At 49.4% G+C, this 12,640-nt stretch overlaps 2 protein-coding genes and 1 pseudogene across 2 annotated transcripts in view; 2 read left to right on the top strand and 1 right to left on the bottom strand.

The window, feature by feature from the left end:
• LOC138168165 (zinc finger protein 3-like) overlaps positions 1 to 12,640 on the bottom strand; it is a 220,635-nt gene that overhangs the window by 142,700 nt on the left and 65,295 nt on the right. The window lies entirely within an intron of this gene.
• The window catches only part of LOC138168138 (zinc finger protein 665-like), a 552,079-nt pseudogene continuing 540,605 nt past the window's right edge, over positions 1,167 to 12,640 (top strand).
• Positions 3,041 to 12,640, top strand: part of LOC138168139 (zinc finger protein 665-like) — a 176,365-nt gene continuing 166,765 nt past the window's right edge. Inside the window, 1 exon segment of the mRNA XM_069097174.1 lies at positions 3,041 to 3,173. The gene's annotated coding sequence lies outside the window, so the exon portion shown is untranslated.

The following is a 12,640-nucleotide window of genomic DNA, read 5'->3' as shown; positions in this document are numbered from 1 at the left end:
TGTCCAGGGTCACACAGCTAGAGAGTGTGAGCCTGAATTTGCACTCAAGGAGAGTCTTCCTGACTCCAGGCCTGGTGCTGCATCCACTGTGCCACCTAGCTGCCCCAATTATCACCTTGCCCAATATTCCAAGTTCCCTAAACGGTGCCCCAATGTATGATTCCTCCTGCTTTTCTCGAGAAAAAATAGAGGACTGCATGGGGCTGGGAACGGGGCCAGGAGCTGGAGGGTCACTGCAGCTGGAGGGTCACTGCAGCCGGAGAGTGCAGAAAGCAATGCAGAAATTAAAAAGGTAAAAACCTCGGCTTATGAATATGCTCAAGCAAGGTTCAGGCCTCGGGGAAAACACGATCCATCCGCAGGATTCTGACAAGGCCTTTTAGAGGCAGGGAAATCCTTCATTTCAACATGAGGCCACAGCATTGCAGGAGACAAGACCTATAATCCCATACTCCCTTCAGAGCTGTAAAGGTTGAACACAGTTACACACTCACAATCTCCCACATTGGCTAAGGAAACAATGTATCTGTAAACTGTCTGGTTACAGAGTATACTGAAGTTAGCAGGAGGAAGAGGATTTACTTTGTAGCCGAGTCAGGGGCCAGAGCGTCTTCCTCTGCTTTCTTTCCTAAGGCTCTCAGCCAGTGTGCACGTTCCCTGGGGCAGGTTTGGGTCAGGTGAGGTTAATGTTGACCCAAAGCGGCCGAGCAATGAAAGATGGAACCAGTTCCGCTAAGAGCACCTACTGTGTGCCGTGCACGGCGCTAAGAGCTTTACCCCTAGCGGGTCCCTGGATCCTCCCAAGCCCGAGCGCTGCGCCCCGTGATCTGCATTCTGCAACCGGGGAAACTGAGGCGGACCCGTCCGGGGCAGTGCCCCCCATCCCGGGGAGGAGCCGGACACTGGGGTCCTTCAGGTTCAGAGGTGAAGGCAGGCGTGCGTGCGTGCGTGCCGTGCGTGCGTGCCGTGCGTGCGTGGCGTGCGCGCAACTTAGGGCTAGACTACGGCGGGGGGGGGGGGGAAAGCGGGGGGGGGGGGGGGGGGAGGCCGACAGCCCCCCCGCCACACCCGCGGGCCCGGGGGGGGGGGGGGGGGGGCCGCCATGTCCCGGAACGCCTGCGCAGTGACGTCTCGACCTTCTGGGCCCCTCCTCCTGAGGCTGGATAGGCAGAGCCCCAGGGCATGCTGGGAATCTCTCGGTACTCGGGCTCAGCTTTACCTGGGAAAGGAGGTTGAGGGACGGGAGGGAGTCAGGGGGAGGAGCTAGTGCGGAGTCAGTGCGCAGGCGCAGCCCCGCCTCCGGGGGGGGCCTCTCCTCCTGCTCCGCCTCCTCCCAAACATGCTGGGACCCAGTTCTGGTTAGTTAGTACGTCTGTGTCCTGCGTGGCTTTTTGTGCGCGTGTCAGGGGGGGTCCAGGGCAAGTGGTTGTGTGCAGGGGGGTGTGACGGGGCGAGGGGAGGGCGCTGAGTGTGTCCGATTTTCAGGGATCGTGTGGGAGGGGCTGGGGGGGCGGTTCTCGGGGGCCGGGGCTTCTCACTGGGGCCCCAGGGGGCTCTTTGGGGGGAGGGGCGAGGATTCCGTGCCTCCTCCCCCAGCCCCCATTCCCGGTAACCGGGGAGGGGAAGCAGCCCCAGCCCCGCCCCCCCCCCCCCCCCCCCCCAGTCACACGCGTGTCGTGAGTGACGCTGTTTGCCTCAGTTTCCTCATCCCTAAAAGGGGGGTGACAGCAGCCCCTTCCTCTCCCTCCCAAGGTGGTGGGAGGATCCAGGGAGATCACAAAGCTCAGGCACAGGGCCTGCATACAGTAGGTGCTCTATAAATGCTAGCTCCTTCTCAATGACCCCCTCCTTTCCTGGGAGAAAGTGACGTCATCTGAAGGAGTTGGGGTACAGGGGGGCCCCTCCCGAGGAGGCGGGGCTGGCTCCCTGAGGATGCGGGGAGGGGCCCCTGGGGAGGGTCCAGGAGCGGAGCCCGGGGCTCACCCCCCCAGGGGCTCATCATGGCCCAGCATCTGGTCCTTCCTGGTCCTGAGCAGCCCTGCCCGGCCCCTCCTTGGGCCTCGCCCTCCTCTCACCTCCTTGGTTCTAAGGTTGCATTTCTGTGTCCCTTATTCAGGAGGAAAGGAACTGCTCCTGGCTGGCATCTCTGTGCTCTGTGGCTGTGCCTTGGGCCTTACACGTCTCCTGTCCCTGATTCCCAGCAGAAACCCTGTGAGGTAGGTGCCCTGTTTTACAGAAGGGGAAACCGAGGCAGCCAGAGGTGAAGTGACTTTCACAGGGTCACACAGCCAGCCAGTGTCTGAGGCCCGAGTGGACCTCAGCTCTTCCTGATTCCATCCACCTTCCCCTGCCAGGCATTCAGATGGAGGCCCAGGGATCCTGACCCCAGTCCTGGTCGGGCTCCAGGGGCTGACCCACAGTGAATGGGAATGAAACCCTACTGAGGGAATGTTACATTATCAAGGCTTGTCACCTGCTTGGGGTCCTAGAAGGGCCTGCCTGCCACCCCAGCTGAGGCCCAGGCAGGAAGAGAGACTTGCTTCCAGTGACAGGTAATAAGGGCAGAGGCAGGATCTGAACCCAGGACTCAGGAGTCTAAGGCCAGTGGGCAGTGGGTTTGCCTGCCATGGCTCTGTGCTGGCTCCTAGACATGTAACACGTATGTGCCCGAAGATGTGTGTACGCACTGAAGGAAAGGACATGCCTCTGTGTGAAAGTCAAGGCCAGTTTTACAGCCATTTTTATTTAGGAAGTTCTTCAGGCCCAAAGCTGCCTTTGTCTTAGGGACACCCTTGGGAAGAGCACCCAGGAGTTGATCTGGAGCAGCTGGAGAGATGTTGGGGGACCTCAGACTTGTCCTGTGTGGCCCATGAGGATGGAGAGGCCAGTGGGGGAGGGGTCCCCAGAGCCCCCCTTGTTCTCTGGGGCAGAAGGGAAGGTGGGGGAGTCTTTCTCCTGAAGGCAGAGCCTTTGTAACGGCCCTGAGAGCTCACCCTCTGTCATTCCAGGCAGGTCAGCGTCCACCCTGGGAAGAGGAGGCAAAGTCAGCATCTCCCCCAATCTGAGACACTTCTCCCATCACCAGGTCAGCTTGCAGAGCCCAAAGCCTGTTCCTAGGAGAGATCCTAGAACCAGAGGGAATGGCTCCCGGCGCCCAGAGACCCTCCTCCCAGGTGAGTGCAGTCCATCCACAGACCTGACCAGCATCAGCAAACCTGGAATCCCAGAGAGCCAAGGAAGCTTCCTCCTGCCAGACTCAGGCTGTCCTTGGCAGGGCTGTCTGCAGAGCAGAAATTGTCCTCCTGGTTCTGTTCATGTCCTCCTGCCTCAGGCCACACAAGCCTTCCCAGGTCTCTTTGAGTCCCTCTCATTTCCCTTTTCTTAGGTCAGGTCAATAAGCATTTCGAATGTGTCCCCTCTATGCCCAGCACTGAGCTGACCTACTGGGGGTGCAAAGGAAGCTTCAGAAAAACAGCAGCTCCTGCCCTCCATGAGCTCACAGTCTAATAGGGAGGAAACATGTCATGAGCGGTGTCCAGACGAGCTCTCTGGAGTATGGATGGGAGGCACCCAGAGAGGGAAGGCTCTGGCAGAGTCAGGGGCCAGGCAAAGGAGCCTCTTCTGGGAAGTTCTTTAGGGACCTGGCAGGTCGGGGCCTTGGGGCTCTTTGGGGTGAGGTCATCTGATCTTACCAGCCTTGGAAAGGCATTAATTATCTGAAGAAAGTCATAAAGTGGTTTAGGAAAATTATAAGATTTCACCCAGAATATCCTGTATGGCCTTTCTACATTTGAGCCACAAAACCTCAGCAGGCCCCAGCCTTGATTCACAATGGGACCCCTTCCTTGAACACTGTATTATCACACCTTGGGATGCAGAGAATGAGAGAACGGCTCCCGTCCCCATGGTCTGGGGCCCCAGCAAGCATTGATTATGGGCCAGGATCTGTGCTGAGGGGTGGGTGAGCAGCCTCCCCCCCCCCCCCAGGAGCTCACTTTCCGATGGCTTCAGTCAGGTCCCCAACAGAGAGGTTTTATTAAACATCTGCTCTGGTCCAAGGAACATGAAGGCTCTTGGGCTTCCAAGGATGGAAAAGGAAAATGAGACAATTTTAAATAACTACAGACATACCTACCTGACAGAGCTGTTGTGGGGATCAAAAGAGATCACACTTGCGTAGTACTCTAGCTGGATTCGAACCCAGGTCCTGATTCCAAATGCAGAGCTCTTCCCCACCTCCACCAGGCAGCCTCCCTTCCTGAGGTTGGGGACAGGGCCCTGAAAAGTTCTCACTTGTGAGTAAAGGAGAAGAATTCTTGGAGAGGGGGACAGGAGGCTAAAAAGATTCTGGAAAGTGCTTCATTTGCTTCGTTTCCTGTATATGCATGTCACAGTACTACACTCTAGACAGTGCTTTTCATGTGTAATCTGGTACCGTGTAGGGGCTGTTCTCCCCATTTCACAAATGAGGAAACTGAGGCTGAGAGGTGCAGTGACTTTGCTAGGCCAGGTTCGAGGAACATTCTTAGCTGGGGTCTCACCGACTCCAGGCCTACTGCAATGCCAGTGCAATCAATACCCATAGCCCCTGCTAGGAATAGGCCTCTTCCTCAGAGGCAAAACCACAACATTTATTTGGAACATCGCTATTAGAATGCCAGAAGGTAACAGTTAGCAGGGTGCTCATCAGTAGTCCAGGCAGTGCCAGCATCTTAAATTTCTTTCTGTCAGGCCTCCCCATGGACAAATACTCCTAGGCAGATTCCTTCCTCTGACCGCTCAAGCTGCTTTTCTCTTTCTGCTCCTTGGGCAAGCTCCTCCCTCTGTGGGCTCCATGTGACCCAGGCTATATCACAGGTATGAACTGAGCCCGAGCTCAGAGAAGGTCACATACACCTGTTAATGGACAGGGAAGATCTTCCTGTCCCAGTGACATTAACACCTAGGTCTCTACCCACTTAGCCTTGGCCGTAAGGCACTAAGCCTCATTGTTCTCCTCTGTAAAGTGAGGGGGCTGGACTTGGTGACTTTGAGCCAAGCCCCTTTTAGGTTTGAAATATGCCTGCATTTCTGTGATCTGGAGATCAGCTCAGAAGAAAAAACAGATAACTCATGGATGTTTGGGGTTGGAAGGATGTCAGAAGATAATCATGGAATTGCATCTCTGTAAATCTGTGACCCAGGCTGAAATCCTGGCTTTTCCTTAATGCACCTGCGATGCTGGGCCAGTCATTGACTGCTCTGAGCCTTGTTCCTCCAGGCAAAATGAGGGCCTGGAGCTCTGAGGGCCCCTCCTGACTCTAACCCAGTATCCTTTGAGAGTTGGCTACTTAAAAAGTGGACTCCAGCCTTTGAAACCATCTCTGTCCCCACTCGGTTTTTTGGTTCCCTGCTACTTTTGTACCTTGGACAGCAGCCCAACTGTGCTGGAGCCCAGGCTCAATCAGGAGAATCCTTCAAACACATTGTGAGGACCTGAATGAATCCTCATCCAAGCACCAACTTTCTCCCCTGCTCCGATTTGCCAGACTTATATTTCTGTGGAGATTTTTTATTCTCCATTCCTCTGTGTTCTGCCCTCCTCTCAGGGACAGGCTCTGGCCTGCTAGGCATTCCCTCATAGAATCTTCAAATGAACAAACTTAAAATGCCCTCCTCCCCTCTCCCCAGCTCTGGCCCATTTTTAAAGACTGTACCAAGTAGCCATGTTGAACTTAGTACAGTGCCTGACACATAAAAGATGCTGGATTTTTTTGTTGGTTTGTTTGTTTTGCATTTGTCATTTTAGAGGTTTTCACTTGCATCTGACTCTTTGGGATTTGTTTCAGGTAATTTTGGAAAAAATACTAGAATGATTTGCCATCTCCTGCAGCTCATTTTACAAACCAGGAGAACTGAAGCAAATAGGGTTAACTGACTTACTCAGGTTCACACAGTTAATGTCCGAGGTTGGATTTGAACTGAAGTCTTCCTGCTTAATTAATGTTTGTTGATTGATTGGCCTTTTCAGCCCTATTGGCTAAGGGGAGCATCAAAGTTGGTGATCTCTGGGGTTCTTTCTTAATCCAAGAACATAGGAGCATTGGTGGTATGAGAAATGTGCTTGCAAAAGAGTAACCTAAACATAGGCACCTTTGTTTAAGGCAAATGCACACATTTTTATAACTTACCCTGATTCACATTTCCCTTCCCTGCTCCCATTGGCTGAGAGTAGCAGGGTTCCGTTTGTCTGAAGACCCCTAAAACCTACTCATGTGGGTCTCCACCTCTGATTATAGTTCATATTTTAGCCCCTTCCCACCCCTCAATTTTCATTTTCTTTATACTTTGACAAGTCATAAATTCTTTCAAAGGAATTTCCTCAATTGATGTACCCAGGGTGTTGAAGTTTCCTTCATCAGTAACACAAGAAGAGTTGCAATATACAATATAACCTATTTTAATCTTTCTGGTGTAGACCTGAGAGTTTCGTTAAAGAGGCAAAAAGACTAGATGATATCTTAATTGAATAGGTGGTAAATACAATAATATAAGAGGGCTGACAAAGTGTCAATTGAAATTATCTCCCAGGATATCTTGTATTTCCTTTACTATTGTGCCGATGCAATATTCTTAGCACATCGGTGACTATGAATATGCCAGTATAGTTCTGAATCACAAAATATAGCAGACTCTCCATATAAAAGACATAAGCAAAACATTTATTCAGACACCAGAAAACCAAATCCAGTTTAGCAACAAAGAAATCTACAAACGAGCACCGACAATCCTAGCTGTCTGCTTGCCTGCATCCTCTCTCTCCTTCCACTCTAACTGCTCTGACCAGTTTTCTCTCAACTTTCCTCCGCTCTTCCAGCTCCACCCACCCATTGAGCAAACTCCTACTATCACAGGCTCCATGAGGTTATATTTGACCTATTAAAAGGCAGGGAAGATCTTCAAATTCCCATTACTATTACATTCAGCCCCAAGATCTTTCATGTCCCTTGTATAGGTCAATGGGACTTTAGGTATCAGTAGAACGTCACAACAATATAATGGGGATAACACAAAATAAGCACATAAAACAATATCTTAGGATGGGGCTTGAGCACAAGCACCCCATCATTCCCCCCTCAAACAAATGGGGCCCAAATTCTTGGGTTAAGGGGCAAAGGTCTCTTCTTCAAATAGCTACTTCCTGCTCAAATTGGACCTAGAGCTGTCACTGCCCCAAGAGGTCCCATTAGTGAGGTCAGTTCTTTAGCTGGCATCTGTAGCTTGGTCAAGGCCAAGTCCAGGGGTGAAACATCATGGACAGGGGGTGACATCTGGCTTAAGTGACCAGGCATCTACAGGCGGAGAGTATTAAGCCTGTAGGAAACAAGTCTAGCAAACAACTTGAACAGAGAAAAAGTGCAAAAGAAACAAGGAGACAACCAGAAGCAGGGTAAATAGGGTGTTGGTCGTACTTCTGGAATCCGTGAGCCCCTATCATAGGCTCATTTACAATAGACTACATCAGTAGGACCAAACCCTTCAGTTCCTCTGAGAGTTATTTCAGAAGGAGGGTCAGTTTTCACAAGGGGGTATTGTTTCACAAGGAATAATAAAGCACTTGAACTATTCTGTCTTTTTTTGGCTTTTTGGAGGGCAATTGTGGTTAAGTAACTTGCCCAAGGTTACACGGCTAGTTTTTTTGTGTGGGTGTTAAGTGTCTGAGGCTGGAACCGAACTCAGGTCGACGCTCTACTCACTGCGCCACCTAGCTGCCCTTATTCTATCATTTTTGCAAAACTGTATGGGTTCTTTACCTCAATTTTGGAATGTCACAATAATTTCTCCTTGATAATTAGAATCTGTTACACTAGCCAATGCATGTATTACTCGAGTTGCTAATCCTGATTTAGGTAATATTTACCCAAAATGATTTTTAGGGATTCTCTTACATATTCCAGTAGAGATTTTCCTTATTTCTTTTCTGTCCAACCAAAAGTCTTCTAAGCAATGTAAGTCATGCCCTGCTGAACCAGTTGTTCCTGGATACAGTGCTGGGACATCTTGCCTCACAGTCCAGTACTCAATATTTGGGATCTTATGTGTTTGTTGTTTTATAATTTGCAGATTTGGGGTCATCCTGGCTAGAAGTGTACTTTCTCCAAATGGTCAGTTATTCAAACTATGTAATGCCATCAACAAATTATCTTCCCACTGTTGATACAGATTTTTAGAACTTAACTTCCTTAACTGTTCTTTCAATACATTCATTCTTTCAGTTAATCCAGGTGCTTGTGGATAATATGGAATATGATATATCCCTTCACTATTGTTTAATGTACAATACCTCTTCATTTCATTACCTTTGAAATGTGACCCATTGTCACTTTGAATCTGCATTGGGATTCTATAATATAGACTTATGAGATCTAGAGTTTTACAAGTGTTTTCCTGGGTTGCATTCTTATAAGGACAAGTCACTAGGATACCTGAATAGGTGTCAACACAAGTAAATGTAAATCTGCATCCTTTATCGTGGTGCAGGGGAACGATACAATCTATTTGCCAAATTGGGGGTGGGACTTTTCCTCTTGCTGTCTTTCAAGTTACTACCCAAGGAACAGTTTGTTCCTTTTCCATTTGACATCTATGACATTCCTCTGTCCCACCCCTCTAGCTCTGAATTTTTCATTTTGTGTGGGATTGACAGTCTCGTTGATCTATTTCTCAAATAAGTAGTCCCAGTTTCAGCCAATTCCTGGATATATCAAAACAAAAACATTCCTTGTTCTTGGGAGTGTATGCTCTAATGGATTGATGTGGGGATTGCACATAATTTATGAATCTTAAGTAGATCTCTGGGAGTTGAGTGCCTTCTCTGTTGGGAGATCATTCCAGATCTCTGAATGTCTGAGCTAGCCTAGATCCTGGGAATAATGCAGGCCATTTATCTCTTCTCAGTGACTTGCTGACCGTGTCCCTTCCAGCCTGGGTCTGAGGTCAGGCTTGGACCTAGGCCTTCCTGACTTTGAGTCTGGCTCTCTATTCATAACCTGTAAATGATTCCTTAGATCAAGCTTATAGAGAGGGAGGAGATAGATGGAAGGTCATCTCTGAGAGGGAGGCACTAGCTGCTGTGGATGGAAGAAAACCAGGTCAGGCCTGCAGAGGGGGAGATTGGAGCTCCATCTTGAAGGACACTAAGGCCCATGGGAGAATGGAAGAGCCTTCCAGGCTGGAGGGAGCAGAGCTTGGGGGTAGTTTTCTGTTTGTTGGAGGGTGAGGAAGGGGCAGAAAGGCCAGTGAGTGGAGCCTATGCCTGGCAGGGGGCACAATAAAAGGAATGGAGAGGCCTGCAGCACACTTGTATCCTGTCTTAGGGCCTCATTTTTTAAATTGAATTTTATGTTTATTTTTAATTTATATCATTCATTTCCACAAGATTTTGAGTTACAAATTTTCTCCCCATTTTCCCCCTACCCACCACCCCAAAACAGCAATCCCACTGAATATCCCCTCCCCCAATCTGTTCTCTCCCATATCTTCCCCCATGCCCCCTCTGACTTTCCGGTAGGGCACGGTGGATCTCTATGCCCCAGTGCCTGTATATCTTATTTCCCAGTTACATGTAGAATAATAATAAAAATATATATTTAAATACTTGATTTTAAAACTTTGAATTCCAGATTCTTTCCCTTCCTCCTTCATCACTCACCCTTACTGGGAAGATAAACAATTCAATATAGGTTGTACATGTGTAGCTATGCAAAACATTTCCATAGGGGATATATTGTAAAAGCCTGACTATATTTCCCTGCATCCTTTCCCACCCCCCACTTGTTCTATTCTCTGCTTTGATCCTGTCCCTTTTCAAAAGTGGGTGCTTCCAACTTCCCTCCCCCCCAGCCTGCCCTCCCTTCCATCATCCCCCCTCTCATCCCCTTCCCCCCTACTCTCCTGTAGGGTGAGATACCCTGTTTAGTGTGTATGTCATGCCCTTCCTGAGCCCAATTCAATGAGAGTCAGGTTGACTCATTCTTAGGGCCTCATTTTCAGATGAGTGGAGTTAGGGGTTGGACTAGGTGACATAATACGACATTGACACAGGTCACAGGGTTTTAAAAAGCCTTGTTTCTGTGACAGACCATATGGTTACAGAGGCGAGTCGAACTACTCCAGTACCTTTACCCAAGAAAAGCCCACATGGGGTCAGGAAGGGTCCGACCAGACTGAAAATAAGAGAACTTCAACTTCCTTTCAGCCCCCAGTCCACTGACCTGCTAACTGCAAACATGAAATGCCCAGAGATCTCCCACCTTTAAAAGACCTTCCCTGACCCTTCTCATCTTTAAGTTATCCTCTTGCCTCCTTTTCACAGGTCATTTCCTAGGAAAAAAACTCCCTGTATGGGATGGTCTCTCCTTTTCCACTGTCTGCTCCCTTCTCCACCTCTTAAAATCATTCAGGCAGCTACAAGCAGTGGTGTCCTTATTTGTAAAGACCCTAGCCCAGGGGAGGGGAACCTGCGACCTTAGCTACTTTAACATTAACAAAGAGTTTTCACTTTTTGAAATTATTCACAGTAGTTCCATCATGGAATTCTCTACCTGCAGGGAAGTTTGGAAACTTAGGAGGAGGGTCAGCAAGAAGAGGGGGAGCCTGGAAGAAGGAGGGCAGGGCTGGGCAGGCCTCGTGGGATCAGGAAGACCCAGCCAGAGCATGTTAGCTGGGAAGAGAAGCGCTTGGAACTGAGATCTCTCTACATTCTTTGGAGCTAAGGTCCCTCCCACCTTCGTCCCTCAGAGCAGAGAGCTCTCTGCATTCTTCCCTGTAATATTAATGGAATAGGAAGAATTTCCTGGTCCATTAGAAGCCTATGTGACCATACATGTTCAATGACAGATGTCTCACTGCTCTGAGCTCTGGCCCAGCTGTGATGCATCCTGATTCACATAGAGCCCCTTGGGGGAGGGACTTGCGTAAAGGGAAACTTGTTTAGGGGAGGCTTGTAGGAAGGCTTTCACAGCTTTTGGTACTAAGCTAATTAGGCACTGAGTCACAAGGGTTGTTACGCCTTCTTGTTCTGAGCCTAGGAGTTGAAAACTATATATGCTGGTAGACCAGTATTTTACTTTGGGGGATGGCTTGTTTTGGACCTTTTGATTCCCTGGAGAGGACTCTGAGTAGCCATTTGTTAAGAGCTGCCCCCGCACCTAGGGGCAGCTAGGTGGCACAGTGAATAGAGCTCTGGCCCTGGAGTCAGGAGGACCTGAGTTCAAATTTGACCTCAGACACTTGACAGACTTACTAGCTGTGTGGCCTTGGGCAAGTCACTTAACCGCAATTGCCCTGCCTTCCCACCTTCAAAAAAAAAAAAAGAGCCCCCCTGCTAGTTGGATGTTTTTGCTTCCCCTGTCTGGTGGTGTATGTAGGTGGTTGTATTACTTTGTTCAGATAGTTGGAGCCCTGTCTGCTGAATCTCTGTGCTAATTTCTCTGTATTTTCTCCATGTTCAGGGTGCTGACCTTTCCCCTGAACTAGTGAATGTAATTAAAGTAAGATTGTTGACCCTTTAAACATTGCTTTCCTTTAGAAAAGCAGATCAAAGAGCCCGTGCTGGCAGCCGTCCTGGGAGTGCCAGGGTGCTGGCTGTCACATCCCTCAGAACAGAGCTCTCTCTACCTTCTTAGGATCTAAGGTTTCTGCCTTCTTCATTTGGAGCTAAGGACAGTCACTCTGCCTTTTCCCTCTGAAAGCTGAGATCTCTCTCTGCTCTCTTCCCTTGATGGTGAGATCCCTCTACATTTTTACTTTGGAAGCTGAGATCTCTCTGCCTTCTTCCTTTTGGAATAAGGTTTCTGGCTTCTTCCTCCTGGACAGAGAACTCTCCATGTCCTCTGGAGCTGAGATCTCCAGCCTTCTGGGAGCCAGCTCTGCCCATGCAGGTGCCTTGAAGGTCTGAGTAAGGGCCCCTTCCCGCACCCCACTTCTGCTGGCTGTCCTTTCCTTTGGGCCTCATCCTTCCCCTCTGACCTCTTGCTTAGTGTCTCTGGGGGTTGCCCCTGCTACTTATCTGTCACATCCCAGAGGTCCTCGGGTGTGTAAAGTATTTATGATTCTCCTATCAATCGGTACCATATGTGGGATGAATATACTAACACCTAGACTTTTCAGAACTACCATTTCCCCAGGAGATTTTGGCTTGGGAGTCAGAGATTCACAGCAGCTTAAAGCGACCCATCAACTTTTGCCAACTTTGACATTCCTATGCTTGTATATTATGTACAGAACACTGGTTCCGTACCCCACAAAGGAATCACGACCCTCAAGACCTGAGACAGTCAACTTAAGCACTGTTTCCCACAGGACCCAGGAAGGCCATGTATGAGTCTGCCCTGGAAATAGCAACTCAAGGCTTAAAGATGATTGTCAGGATCCAGCCCTATTGTGATTTAAATGTGTATGAACTCTGTCTTTCCCCAGCTGGGGGAGCCTTCCTAGAAAAGAGGACTTCAGGTTTGCAAAGCCCCTCCCTGACTCTGAAATGAATTAATGAAACCCCTCCTGGATTGCTGGCACAACTGCCTCTGACCTGCTGAGCTCTGCCTCTGGGCATACCCAGGTTAGAGACCTGTACAGTAAAGTTCTGTTGACAGGTGCCATC

Source organism: Petaurus breviceps, unplaced genomic scaffold, assembly GCF_028583685.1.
Source record: "Petaurus breviceps papuanus isolate PSGF00001 unplaced genomic scaffold, PetGlider_PUasm1.0 355, whole genome shotgun sequence".
NCBI classification, from domain to species: Eukaryota; Metazoa; Chordata; class Mammalia; order Diprotodontia; family Petauridae; genus Petaurus; species Petaurus breviceps.
Note: the sequence above shows the minus strand (reverse complement) of the source record. Positions and strands in the feature narration are given on the sequence as shown.